The sequence below is a fragment of the Pongo pygmaeus genome, chromosome 7 (assembly GCF_028885625.2).
Source record: "Pongo pygmaeus isolate AG05252 chromosome 7, NHGRI_mPonPyg2-v2.0_pri, whole genome shotgun sequence".
NCBI lineage: Eukaryota > Metazoa > Chordata > Mammalia > Primates > Hominidae > Pongo > Pongo pygmaeus.
Window position 1 is genome coordinate 9335036 of NC_072380.2, and position 14879 is coordinate 9349914.

At 55.6% G+C, this 14879-nt stretch overlaps 1 protein-coding gene across 1 annotated transcript in view; it reads left to right on the forward strand.

Annotated features, from left to right (window-relative positions):
• Positions 1-2175: 2175 nt before the first annotated feature.
• Positions 2176-14879, forward strand: part of FAM167A (family with sequence similarity 167 member A) — a 46733-nt gene continuing 34029 nt past the window's right edge. Inside the window, exon 1 of the mRNA XM_054499451.2 lies at positions 2176-3252. The gene's annotated coding sequence lies outside the window, so the exon portion shown is untranslated. The remainder of the gene's footprint in view (positions 3253-14879) is intronic.

Here is a 14879-nt window from a genome sequence, read left to right on the forward strand (position 1 = left end):
AGAGTCTTGCTCTGTTGCCCAGGCTGGAGTGCGGTGGTGCAATCATGGCTGACTGCAACCTTCAACTCCTGGGCTCAAGCAGTCCCACCTCAGCCTCCCAAGTAGCTGGGACTTCGGGTGTGTACCACCATGCCCAGCTGAGTTTTCTTTCTTCTTCTTCATTTTTTTTTTTTTGTAGAAGTGGGGTCTCACCATGTTGCCCAGGCTGGTCTCCAATTCCTGGGCTCAAGCAATCCCCCTGCCTCGGCCTTCCAAAGTGCTGGGATCACAGGTGTAAGCTACCATGCCTGGCTGGGCATTTTTCTTGACTCGTCTATTTCACAGCTTCCTGTAGGATGATAAGAGGCAATGTCTCATGCATCATGCACCAACTGAAAGAAAACTTCTCTGTAAGGAATCAAGGGGAAGGAAGAACCTCTAGGTGGCCTTGCCCTCTCTGGCCCACCCAGACCCTCCCACCATCACTGGGTTTCAGTGTTCCTGACCCAAAAGGAAGTGCCATCAGGAACACCAACACAGTGCCATCTTCGCTTTTGAGTAGTGTTTCTTGATGTTTCTCATTACAAAACGATGCATTGTAGAAAGCGAATGCAGGCTTACAGAAGACATTTGAAATCCTCCATTATCCTGCGGCCCAGAGATAACCACAGCTAATATTTGCATATACTCTTCCAATCTTTTTTCCATGCATACATATGAATTAGATGTTAGAATGAGAAGTTTCATAATGTACACAGGATTTGGTGTCCCAGTCTTATTTACTTAGCGTTAAATCGTTAGTATTTTTCTATATGATCAAATAGTTTTTGAGAACATTATTTCTATGGCTACATACCATTCTGTGCTAACTCATTTATTTGACCACTCCATATGACTTGAGGTTGGAGTTGAGGCTACTCCAACCAAGGCTGCTCTTCCTCCTCCCCTTCCTCTTTCCTCTGGCCCACTCTCCTCCTGGTCCCCATCACTGATTACCCTCCGGCCCACAGGCACATACCAGGCAGAATGGGAGCCACAGGGCAAGACACCACCCTTGCCCTGGACGGGCTACCTGTCCATTTGAGGCTTGTGACAATTCCTCCATGAGAAAGCATCTGCACTCCCAGAAATAGAAGCCACAGGTCAAACAGGGAGCCAGGAGGTAGAGGTGGGACAAAGCATTTCCAGATGGGGCTGAATGGCCCATCCAAAAAGACCTTGGAGCATTCACCACATGCCAGGGCCGTAGGCACACCAGTGAGCAATGCAGCCAACTAGGGCTCAGCACCAGGGCTGTGGTCAGAAACAGCCAGCACCCAGAAGGATGCTGCATCCCCAAGTCCAGATTGAGGATCCTGCCTGCAAACATGGTTCCTGCCCTTCCGGAGCCTACTGCCTCAGAGGGAGACAGACACTAATCAAATAACCTCACAGGTAAACTTGGAATTATAATTGGTCCATGAAGGAGACAAGGCAGGGGGCTGCCAGCACCTGTAACCTGGGGTTCCCTTGGGAGGCAGAGCTGCAGCAGCCTGTGGGGAGGAGCAGGTGGACAGTGGAACTGGAAGAGGGTCTGTTGTCTGGGGAGCAGGGTCTGTGCAAGACAAGGCCCTAGAGACGGACAGAGGCCAGTCAGGCCCCTGCAGCCAAGCTAGCTCTTAATCCTCAGAGGACTGGGGGCGTTGAAGGCCTTTAAGCAGAAGCAGCTGAGACTGGATTTCCATTCTTAAGAGTTTCTCCTGTTTGTGGAGGAGTAACTGGCTTGGGAGGCGCTGAGAGAGGGTAAAGGGAGATCAGTAAGGAGACTGCGTGCACGCTTGGACCCGGGTGGCAGGTCCCAGAACTGGGTAGGGCAAGCTGCTGGTGGCTTGGGTAGGGACAGTGGCAGGGAGCAGGAAGAAGGAAGGAGTGATGTTTAGGAGCTGGAATCAGAAGATCTGGATCAACGCTGTGACTCTCCAAAAGATGCCTGTTAATACACCCGCTAGCTTAGGACCGTTCCCTCACTAGCATGACCAGGTCTGTACTGGCAAGATGTCTCCTTAGACGACGTCCCTTGGAGGATCTTCCAGTGAAGGTCAGAAAGGAAGGGAGTAGGTCAGGGCTGGATGCGGAGTTGCAGTGAAGGACGCGGGCACCAGAGGGCAGCACGAGTGTCTCGGGCCCCTGCAGGGGCTAAGGCCCCACAGAAGGCCCGGCCAGCCGCGCACCTGTCTGGAGCCTGCGCCAGTCACTTTGCAGCCCCACCACTCAGCTTCGCGTCTGCCCATGTAGACGGCGCCTGCGCGCACGCCCAGGGCTATCGTGAGAATGGCAGACTGGAGCCCTTTGAAAGACGCTTCCAGCCCCGGGCATCTAGGAAAGGTGCTTGATGAGGTCTGGGGTAAGAGACCCCCATCCAGTAACCAGCCTTGGGGCCTCCAGTGTCTGGCCTGGCCCCATCGTCAGAAGCTGGGACTGGTCCTGAAGACCTGCGGTCCGGGCAGCTCGGGCTGCTGTCCTGCGTGTGCCTTAGGGTTTGCAGCTCTGGGCTCTGATGCAGCAGGGACTGGGTCTTAGAATCTAACGACAGTCAGAGGTGGCCGATGCCGCGCCCCTGGCGGGACAGACACCCTGTGGTTAGTGGGGCAAACGCTCGGGTCTTTGCGCCTCAATTTCCTCATCTGTCAGCCAGAGATGCCTACACTTGCCCTGCTGGGTCGTCGGGGGGTGTGGCCCACGGTAGGCGCTCGGGGGCAGTCGTGGCCGCGGGTCCTATGAACTCCAGCCGTTTGGGGGTGGGTGAGGCCCTGGGCGTGGGGTCCCCCTGCGCCCTACATGCGGACAAACTTCTGACAGTGGCGCAGCCACGTTGCCACAATTGGGGGAAACTGCCTTGGTTTCGGGTTTAATGAGAAAATGGACGTTTGGGTTTGGTTTCATCTGGGGTTTGGCGAAGGCGTGCAGTTCCTCTCCACTCGCGGGGGCTGCCCGGGCCGGGGAACCGACAGGGCGCTAGGACCCGGGGCGCGCTCGGACCCGGGGCGAGAACGCGAGGCCGGGATCGCGGTGAAAGGCTCGCGGCGGAGAGCTCGGCCGTCGCCAGGCAACCGCCCTGACGCAACGCAGGGGGAAAAAAAAAGTCCTTTCCGAAAGGAGCAGCGCCGAGAATTCACCGGAGCTCGGGGAGGCGAGGCGGTAGCGCTGAGCTGAGGCCGGGCAGCGCGGCCCCGCGCAGGAGGAGGCGGCCGGGACACCGGCGAGTCCCCAGCAGAGCCCCTGGGCTCCCGGAAGGTTGGTTCGCGCCGGCGGCGGGGACTTTCCCAGGGGCTGGGAGGTGTGGCCGCGGCGGGCGGCGCGGTCTGGGCAGGGGCTGAGGCGTCGCAGGTCCCCAGCGCGAGCAGTGGCGCGGAGCAGTCGGATCCCAGCCCCGGAGGGGACGCGCACCTACCGCCCCCCCGGGAGAGGCCGCTCTTGCGCTCCCGCGGGCTCGCTGCCCTCCCAAGAGGAGCCGGGCAGCCAGGGCTGGACTTCATCTGCCAGCTCCCTGCTGGCCGTGTCCGGGCTCGGATTCTGGGTGGAGGTTTGGGGTCTGCCGTCTGAGAGGGAGGGCCCCACTCAGCCTCTCCGGTTCCACTCCCAGGCGGCTGGTGACCTCCAAGCCCAGCCTGGCTCCTGTCTTCAGGTTCAGTGAGATGGAAGTTTCTGTCCCCACGGATGCGGTCCCTAACTCAGGGGAAGTGGCCCAGGGCACCTGGGCCCAAGGGTGCTCTAAGGACCCAAGCCAATGTGACCTGAGGGAACGGCACAGCCCCAAGGGCCCCCGGGAATGAGCAGGTCAGCCGTGAAGGTGGGTACCCTGAGTCACCGAGACACGGGGCCACAGACCGCAAGGGGTAGGGTGTCTTCTTCAGCCAAGTCAGGTTGGATGTATTGCTTTTTTGGAAACCCGTTACTGCCTGGTTTTTATTCCCAGTGGGGCTTGGAGGGAATTCTGAGGACTGGGACCTCCTGGAAAGATCTGGAAGGAGGGTTGACTCTAGGTTGGGGGCTGGCCACTGCCTTATGCCTGCAAGCAGGTTCTCCCAAGTCAAGTTTCCACAAACTCCCCGTCATTGCTGGAGAATCCCAGAAGATGAGATCAGGTCCCTATCCACAGGGTTTTCCCCAAGGGACACATGCTCCAAAGCAGCTTCGCATTGACACAGTAGACACAGTCCTGCCCCTTCAGTAAGCTCAGGATGGAGCGTGGAGAGCGTGGACAAAGTCTTGGGAAAGCAGAGGTGCTGTGGCGCCTGTTGCCTGAGCGCGCCGGCAGGATAGGAACTTCTGCAGTGTGTTTTTAAGGAGCTTGGAAAGCAGCCATGGGCTGTGCTTAGAATGGATAAAGATGACAGCTCTTCTTTCTTTAGTGCATTTATGGACCATGCACTACTTAGAAACCCTTCGCATCCCTTGGTCATTCCATCCTCCCCGTCAATCTTCAAGGAGACTCTATTATCCTTGTTTTGCCAATGGGACTCTAAGAAATTAAGTGACCTGGTGTGGCTCCCACACCTGGTGAGAGAGCAGAGAGTCAGCCTCACCTGCCTGACTCCCGGGACAGTGCTCTCAAAGGAAGGCTGCTTTGGGAAATCTGAGGCACCTAAGGCCCAGAGAGGAGCAGAAACCACTCACACCCAGATGAAATGAGAAGTGTGTCGTGGGGCTCATCTCATGACCTGAGAAGGTCCCCTGTCTGCTTGAGGAACCCTGTGGAGCCAGGAAAGCCATTTCTTCTATCAGGAGCTTGCAAGGCTGTGCCGTTGGGCCTGGCCAGCCTCAATTCTTCTCACCTGAAGCAGAAGAAAGGGTTGCTCCCCCACACCCTGTTTTCCTCCTTGCCTGCCCAGAGCCCCCAGACTCCCTGCGCACTTGCTCCTGTTCTTCTGGTCCTCCCAATTACATGCATGGATTTCCACTAAATTGCCAGTCCCCGCCTTCCTGTCTACTAGCTTGGCCCCCCTCCAAGAGGGACTCTGGCAGGGAAATAAATTAAGGCCATGCCTAACTATTTGCTGAGAGAGAGCCACAGAGCCCCAGGCCAATGAGGAAGAAACTACTTGTTAGGCTTCTCACACCCTGGCTGCTGTGTTCTCTAGGCAAATCTTGCTCGCAGAAAGCCCCGTTGGCCCTACAGGAGCTCCTGGAATTCCCAGAACCCTTTGGGAGCTGTGCTTTCCCAAGGGACTTGAGCTGCTTGCAAAGGCGGAAAGTGAATCACTGAGCACTTTGCTCCTGGTTTCCAGACCAGGGGTGGGAAAGCACGCGCGTGCCACTAACTGGAAATCCCTTAGGATTAGCCTGGCTGGCTCTTACTGTGCAAATGCACCCCGAGACAGGAAGGAAAGGCACAGACTGAAACAGACCTTGAGGGGCTGAGGATGGGCTACATGGCGGGCAGGGGGAGGTGGGGATTAGGAAGGATGGGACAGGGTGGGAAAAGAGTTTAGGAGGGGCGGCAGGTGAGCCTCACTGGCTCTGCAATCACCTGTAGAGTCTGAGCTGCCACCGAGGGCCGTGTTGCCAGGATGAGTCGGGTAGGCCGCAGGTCTCAGCTTTTCCCTGGTTAGGACCGTTGCCCTGTCCATTAAAGGCCAACTCTTCCCCACGCTGACCCCTGCCACTTCTCTGGAGAAGCGTTAGAGAGGAAGGACAAGCATGGAGAGAGAAGGTGAGCAGAGCAGTTCAAGGGGGGCTGCTCCCACCTCACCCCCTTTCCTTCTGCGCACTGACTGCCTGCTCAGCTCTGCCAGGCAGCATCAAATCTCATCCATCAGCCACTCTCAAGAGAAGGACTTTGCTGAGCAGTAGCCCAGTCTCCCTGTGGGCACAGCCATCAAGGGGGCCTCTCTTCTCTAGCAGCAGCTGTCTAGCACCAGGCTCCTCCCCATGCCAGGGCCCTGCCACGTGGCCTCAGCAAGCACATAGTAGCTCCCCCCAAGTTGTCATCTATAGTGGGGGGTGGCTTTGCTCCCCCACTACAAAGCTCTCTTCACTGAGGAATTTCCAAAAGGTCCCTCGGGTGCCCATAAATGTGATCCTCCTCCCCAGCAGCCTTTGCAGAAACCTGCAGAGGATGAGGGTTCACCTTCTCCCCCTGGGGGCATAAACCAAGCCCCCATTTCTTCAGTGTGGCCGGAAGTTCCTTCCAGGGCATCCTGATCCAAAGGTGGAAGCTGGAAGTAGATGCCCAAGGGCTCCCTCGCAGGGCTTGTCCCTTGGGACCTAGAGGGACAGGCCCAGGTCAGACCCCATTTTCCAGGTCCAGTGGCAGGTATGGAAAGAGCCTAGGCAGTGACTTGCGCACTGGCTACAGTTCCAGATCTTCTCGAAGGCTGGGCAGCATTTCCTCATTCCAGGAAGCCAGCGGAGCCTCTGCGAGCTGGCTGGGCACAGCAGCCCCTAGGTCAGCAGGCTCATGCTTAGGGTGGTGGCCACCCAGGAAGGTTCTGGATGAGGGTCCTTGCCTTAGGGACCTGGCCCCCACTGTCCACCATCAAGTTGAAAGTGACACTACCTCCCTAGTCTTGTGATCAGCTCTACGCACTTCGCCCTGGAAGTCCCATGCCAGGCGTGAACTGACCTAAGTCCCTCGAGTCACAAAGGCACCTCCCAGATTTGGTTGTGTGGCTGCTGCTGTTTTGTTTATTTGTTTGATAGCAGCCACTGAAAACTTGGAGGAAGGTGAAGACAACCTCATTATCAAGTTTGAATGAAAGCAGCCTCAGAACAAATTCTGCCAGACATGTACACATTTTTGGACAAATATTTACCTGCAAACAGGTCCAGTGGAGTCCATACAGCCTGTCCTGTGGGTTCGGTGAAGCCCAGCAATCTGCTCTCTGCTGCCCTGACCACACCTCCCTGGAGCTCTCATGAATTCTTTTACCTGCTCTTTCCTGAGTCAAGAGTGTCTCTGAATTCATTTAGCCAACCCACATATCTCGAATACCTCTGTCTTTACCAATGAGAACGCATTTCTAATGTTTACTTTGCTAATCATCAAATGCCCAACGCTGACCAGAGATAATGACGCTGAAGTGCCTGTTCCTGCTGCCTCTGGAGCAGACGCTTTCTGCTGCGAGGCAGTGGCTGTGAGTGGGGTAGGGGTGGGTGTTGCTGATTTGAATACACCTAGGTTGCAGGTGGCATAATGAAACCACACAGAACAGCCCACCATCTCTGCAAAGGAGTTTAGGATCCAAATGCACCACCCTACCAAGGAAGCAGAAGGTGAAGGCCGTGCCCTCAGGGAGCATGCAGTCTGGCGAGGTTGCTGACGAATAAAGGCAGTTTGTGCAGTAGAGTCCTGAGCTCACAGTAAGATGCTGTTCTGCACGCTTCAGTTAACTTTCGCAGTGCAGGAGCCATTTCCCAATTCGATGGACCAAGGAGAGTGACAGCCAAGCACAGTCAAGAGCAGGAGGTGACAGTCCTATTAGAGGTATACCTAAAAATTCATGTAAACTTGATCTCATTTGGTCCTTCCAAGACTGAGGTACGATCCATTATAATCCTGTTTCGTGGATGTGGAACCTAGGCCTAGGAGGGTTGAATCTGTTGATCAAGGTCATAGAACTAGTAAGTGGCAGGGCTGGCTGTCAACCAACCCACGTCCCCTGACACCTGGCTCTGCCTTGTTCTAACCTGCTCCATCTCTTTCTCCTGCTCCTGATTCCTTTCCTCTGCGAGGTGTGAACCCGGGAGGCTTTAGCAGCCTGGTACCTCCAGCGCAAGCTGACACGGCAGGGAAGCAAAGTCACACATCCCATTTTCTGCCCTGCCTGCGGGCACTCAGTCCATATGTCCCTGCCAAACCCCAGTGCAGGCACAGTGCTGCACCTGCAGCCACTTACAGGCTGCACTGGGCAGTCCTAGCCAGGCTGAGGCCACACTGGGACCCGACTGCATCCAAACACCAGGAAACCCTAAGAACCCTTCTAGCCCCTGAGAGGTCAGCACCCCCAGCCCGAACGTGGAGGTGCCCAGTTGGCATAAGCACAGGGAACACCATGAAAGGCCTTAGGAAGTCTTTTAGAAACCCTGGGCTTTGGAACTTGTGCCGCAGAGTGAAATAGAAAGCAGATCGTCTGGACAAATCCCCACTTGAGCTGGAGTTTGTTGATTCTGCCTATTTTCAACTTGGAGCCAATTATCCTGTGGATTCAAATAGTCCTAGATCTGCCTTGTTTGGAGGCTGAGGCCAATGCCAGCTGCTTAGGAGCCGCTCTGGTGGGCTGAAGCCACGGGGGAGGGCACACATCCCCTGTGTCCTTAGCTGTGCCCTGGTGTCTGAGTTTCAGCCAGCTGGGAAGTGTTTCCTGTTTGTATGGCCAGGGCACCGGCCTGTGCTGCATTCTGCTTTCATCTCTGCAGATTGCTTTAAAGGCCACTCTGTGTCTACTTTCTGCCCTCTAATCCCCACTGCCACCATGGCCTTTGGCCAGAAAAGCCCTGGGTCTCATGTGGCGGTTGGCGGGGCGGCAGCAGACTGCCTTAGCCCGTCTGGGCATCCCTGCCTTGTCGAGCATTTCCCGGGAGGAAAACCACATCCTTCTCTGCTTTTCCCTTGGCTATTTTCCCCCTCCCCATCTCCTCCAAAATCAAACTGTCAGATTCTCAGGCACCTCTCCCTGCCTGCCAGGGCCGCCCTTTCCCAGAGCCCCGCGGCCTTGGAAGGGACACACCAGTGACTGGGCGTCCCAAGAGCCGCTCTCCCTGCGATGGCCCTGGGCTTTCTCCCCGCCTTTCAGGGAGGCCATAAATTAGATCTGTGGCTCCCAGGAGCCAGGGCCTCTTTCTGACCAACAGGGAAGCAGTCTTTCTTGGCGATTTTCTCAGCAGCCTCTTTCACTGGGCTAAATGAAAAGGAAGGTTTCCGCGCTCCCAGCCTTCCTGCAGGAGGACTGTGCGTCAGCTCCAAGCAGCCTGAGCCCATCAATTATTCAGCACGGACCCAGCACTTTGAATTTGCAAAGGTCTTAAGTATTTTTATAGATTCTTTCCTCATAATATCCCAGTGAGACAAGCAAGGTTTCCCTGTTTCCTAGACAATAGATGCAAGGTTCAACTTGGAGTCGGAAGACTTGGGTGCAAGCCCAGCCAGCCCCACTCATGGAGCTGTAGGACCTCGGGCAGTTCTTTCGATGGCTCTGGTGTGCCGTTCTCTGTGGTATAATTCCTAGGAAGGCCTCCCTAGCCCAGGTCATTGTGTGTGTGGGGAAAAAAATTTGCAAATGCAGTGTGATTAAAAAATGCGTGTGGTTGCTCTTGTTGCACCAGGTGTGGAAACGGAAGCTTCTGTCCTGAGCTGAAGTGCAACCATTAGCATAGGACACTGCAAACCGGACTTTGCTGGGAGACAGTAGCCAGGGAAATGTGGGCGAGTCGGCGCCTCTACTCCGTGGCCCCATGGGGGTGGCTCCATGACATGGTGGTCCCACTACCTGCTGCTGTGGGCTGATTCTGCATGTGTCAGGGTGGAAGAGGGCGCAGAGGTCATCACACCCAAACCAATGGCTCAGGGTGGGACAGGACCCCGGTAGCTGACTCCCAGGCCGGGAACTCTTTTCTCTTCCACACCAGGCTGGGTCTGTCCAAAATGTTTCTCCCACTCCCATCATCAATGCTGGGACCCCAGGTGGGAGGCACCCAGGGCTGCCTAAAGCCAGAGTGTTAGGGCAATCTACGGGTGCAGCCCACTAGGGCACCTGCCCCCTCCCAGAGTCCTGTACTGGGTTTCATGCCACGTACCCATCCTGTCACACTGGTGGCCCCAGGGACAGCATCACAGCTGTCCCTGGGACTGGCCCAGGAGCCACCTCCATCAACCAAAACAAACAGACAAATGAAATGAGTCCCTGGCCGGGTGCGGTGGCTCATGCCTGTAATCCCAGCACTTTAGGAGGCTGAGGCAGGCAGATCACCTGATGTCAGGAGTTCAAGACCAGCCTGGCCAATATGGTGAAACCCTGTCTCTACTAAAAATACAAAAATTAGCCAGGTGTGGTGGTGGGTGCCTGTAATCCCAGCTACTCAGGAGGCTGAGGCAGGAGAATCACTTGAACCTTGGGAAGCAGAGGTTGCAGTAAGCCAAGGTCATGCCACTGCATTCCAGCCTGGGTGACAAGAGCAAAACTCTGTCTCAAAAAAAGAAAAGAAATGAAATGAATCCCTGTTCCAGTTGAATTCCAAAGAGTCATGCGACTTGTCCAGAGTCACGGGTTGTTAATGGCAGAACTTCCCTTAGGCTGAGGTCCCCTCACTGCCCAGCCCTGCCCAAGGACTAAGACCCCAGCCCCGGAAAGAGGCCCTCCTGCCACAGCAGCTGTACTCACAGCACCCACGTGCTGGGCACTGCAGACCGAGGCGCTCGGTCTCTTCTTCCTCTTCTGCCCAGAACAACTTTACAGAATAACAAAGCATTGCCTTGGGAATATTTCAGTGTTATTTGCCCCTGAGGTTTCTAGGAACACTGGACTTTTAAGTACTATAAAGCTCACATGCCTGTTACTTCTGTGCAAATGGAGCCATCTGAAAGATGATCACAATGGTGGAGTTGGGGAGACTTGAGCTGGAATGGTGGTTCCCTCCCCGACCTGCTTGTGAACTGTGGTTTCCTTGCCTGCAGTAGAGATAATACGAGACACTAGATAATACCAATCGTGCCTCAGGGTCATTTCCAGGGCTAAACTAGACATTGCACAGTGCTTGGCACAATAGGAGAAAGGTCTTCTTTTTCTCCTCCTTCTAACAATTTTCATTTATTTCTGTATAAATGAGAAATAGAGAAATGGATGATAGAGAAAAAACTAGTCATTCATGCGTTTATTTTATTATCAGAAAGTATGTGTTGAAGTTGAACTGGTTACACCCAGCAGGTGGCCATGAGAAGCAGGGGGAAGAACTGGGGGCGAGTCTGCCCTCCTGAAGCCCAGGCTAGTGTGGGCAGTGCCGTTCCGGCCTCTCTTGACCGCAAGAGAATCTTCTGGTGCGTTTCACTGGGAAGTTCAGCTCTTTAGGTTCTGCTGGGCCTAAGGGCTCAGAAGATGTCAGGATGCTCTCTCTTTCTCTCTCTTTCTGTTTGTTTTTCCCTTAGTTCTCCTTACCTCAGGCTTATTCCCTTTTTACTGCAAAGGGGCTTTCTCCAGACTCTGGAAACTCTAAGCTTATATCCTCCCAGCTGAGCTGCTCCTGATGAAAAGACCCTATTTCTCCAAGTGTCTGTGTTTAAATCCCATGAAAATATTCTGATTGGTCTTTTGTGGCCCATTGTACATCCCCAAGCCCAGTCACTATTGCCAGAGTAAGGGCTAAAATGAACGTCTCTTTCTAGGTGTCGTGAGTGTTCCTGGGGCAGGGGTGATGGGCAGGTACTGTAACTCATGGTCCCTTCAGAACTACCTGAAATTAGACAGGAGTGATAGCCACGGAAGGGATGCTGGAAAAAGATAGATCGGTTCACCCGACAGGCACATCAGAAATGTGACTCAGTAAAACCATCCAGCAGGTGCACTGCTGCACTGAGAGTGGTCAGGAAAGTGCTCAGATCGAAGTGTGAAGGGAGGAAGCCATCAGCTCCATTCGGAAGAGCACAGAAGACTATCGAGTGAGGTGCTGTTTGACCCAGGCTTGAAGACTGAGTCAAATTCAAACATAAGGCTATCGCGGAAGGATGAGACATAAAGTTGAGACCAGCATCCCAAACCACCCCATCTCAACTCAAGAAAGATGACTCAGCCACCAGAAGCATTCTGATTTTGAAAGTCTTACCCATGAAGCTGTGGGAAGTCTTCTGCTGGGGAGATGTCATCTGGAGCTGTGAACGACTCTGGCTGGACTTTGTTTGCTGACTTCACCGCATCAGCGTCATCAGCACACACTGAACATCTGCTGTTTACAGGGCCCTGTGCTCGGGACACAAAAGGTGCAGCAGTGTCCTGCCCTTCAAGGAGCTGATGTCTGGTCAGGAGGACAGGACCACAGACTCCCACAGTTCAAGGTCATGCGGGCCAGTGTGCAGTCAGCATGAGGAAAGCAAGTGCCCGGAGAATTCAGAGAAAGGTGGCCTGGAAGGTGGGGAGTCTGAGAGGGCTTCAGGGAGGAGGCGAGCCCTCAGATGAGCTTTCAGGCAGTGCAGGGCCTAGCTCACCAGTGAGGGCCAAAGACAAGAACAAAGGGCCAGATGGACTGCCCAGAAAGTCCTCTTCATTCATTCATGTACCCACTCTCTTCCTCAGGAAGTTTCCTGAGCACCCACTGTGTGCCGGGCACTGCTCTGAGTGCCAGGGTCACAGTCAGGAATAGAATTCGGAAGCCCCTGCCTGCTAGGAGCTGGCATTCTCAAGGGTGGGACACACAGACACCAACAAACATCATGGAGTAAGTGATGAGCTCCAGAAGCACCAGGAAGGCGAGCGCTGGGCTCCATCCTGTGGCCCAGGCTGGGGTTTGTGTGGAGATGACGTTCAAGCAGAACCAGGCATGAAGCAGCCAGCATATGACATTGTGACACAGCATCAACGTCCTTCAGAAGAGACTGCTGAGTTCTCACAAGGGTGTGCAGCAGGGAGGGAAAACCCAGGCAGCAAACACGAGGCTTCCAGAAAGGGGGAAGGCTAGTGCTGTCCTGGCTGGACAACATGTGCAGGAGGGAATGCTTGCCCAGCAGTGTAGACCACAGGGGTGCTTGGAGAAAACCCCAGGAGCGCTGTCCTGTGGAGCCCTGATCCCACCCACATCCCTAACCCAGCCCTGTTCACACCCCTAACCCAGCCCTGTTCACACCCCTAACCCAGCCCTGTTCACACCCCTAACCCATCCCTGCCCACACCCCTAACCCAGCCCCGGCCACATCCCTAGCCCAGCCACGCCCACATCCGTAACCCAGCCCCGCCCACACCCCAACCCAGCCCCGCCCACTTCCCCAACCCAGCCCCACCCACACCCTTAACCCAGCCCCGCCCACACCCTTAACCCAGCCCCGCCCACACCCCAACCCAGCCCCACCCACTTCCTTAACCCATCCCCGCCCATACCCCTAACCCAGCCCAGCCCACTTCCCTAACCCAGCCCCACCTACATCCCTAACCGAGCCCCACTCACTTCCCTTAGCCAGTCCCACTCACTTCCCTAGCCCAGCCCCGCCCACTTCCCTAATCCAGCCCCGCCCATACCCCAATCCAGCCCCACCCACTTCCCGAACCCAATCCCCCCACTTCCCTAACCCAGGGCCCCACTCACTTCCCTAACTCAGCCCTGCGCACTTCCCTAACCCAGCCCCACCCATGTCTCTTACCCAGCCACACCCACATCCCTAACACAGCCCTGCCCATGTCCCTAACTCAGCCCCAGCCACACCCGGAGCACACACCTAACAGAGCAACCACCTCATACTCATATTCACACACCTCGCAGGGCAACTACCCACACTCTCACACTCATCCATCCAGCAATGCAACCACCCCCCACACTCACACTCACACACCCAGCAGGGCAGCCACCCCCCAAGCACTTACACATACAGCAGGGCAACTACCCACACTCACATACTCATACACCCAGCAAGGCAACCACCCCACACACACCCAGCAGGACAACCACCCCACACTCACGCCCATACACACCCGGCAGGGCAACCACCCCACACTCACATGCACACCCAGCAGGGCACCCATCTCACACTCACGCTCACACCCAGCAGGGCAACCACCCCCTACACACTCACACCCAGCAGGGCAACCACCCCCTACACTCTTACACCCAGCAGGGCAACCACCCCCCACACTCACACACACACCCAGCAGGGCAGCCACCCCCCACACTCACACTCACACACACCCGGCAGGGCAACCACCCCACACTCACACTCCCACACACCCAGCAGAGCAACCACTCCACACTCACACTCCCACACACCCAGCAGGGCAACCACCCCACACTCACACTCATACTCACAAGGCAACCACCCCCCACACTCACAGTCACACACAGCAAGGCAACCACCCTACACTCACGCTTACATACCCAGCAGGGCAACCACTCCCCACACTCACACTCACAGCAAGGCAACCACCCTCCACACTTAACACACAGCAAGGCAACCACCCCACACTCATACTCAAACACACAAGGCAACCACCCCCCACACTCACAGTCACACACAGCAAGGCAACCACCCTACACTCACACTCACATACCCAGCAGGGCAGCCACACCCCACACTCACACTCACAGCAAGGCAACCACCCCACACTCACACACACCCAGCAGGGCAACCACCCCACACTCACACTCATGCACAGCAAGGCAACTACGCCCAACACTCACACTCACACACAGCAAGACAACCACCCCTCACTCACACACACACCCAGCAAGGCAACTACCCCCCACACTCACACGGCAAGGCAACCACCCCACACATTCACACACACACACAGCAAGGCAACCACCGCACATTCACACACAGCTAGGCAACAACCCCCCACATTCACACACACACACAGCAAGGCAACCACCCCACACTCACACTCACACCCAGCAGGGCAACCACCCTACACTCACACTCATGCCCACAAGGCAACCACCCTCCACACTCACAGCAAGGCAACCACCCCCCACACTCACACACCCATCAGGGCAACCACCCCCCCCCACACACACACCCAGCAGAGCAACCACCCCCCACACTCACAATCACACTCACCCAAGGCAATCATCGCACACTCACACTCATACACAGCAAGGCAACCACCCCCCATACACTCACGCAAGGCAACCATCCCACACTCAAACTCACAGCAAGGGAACCACCCCCCACACTCACACACACACTCAGCAGGGCAACCACCCCACACACTCACACTCACACACCCATC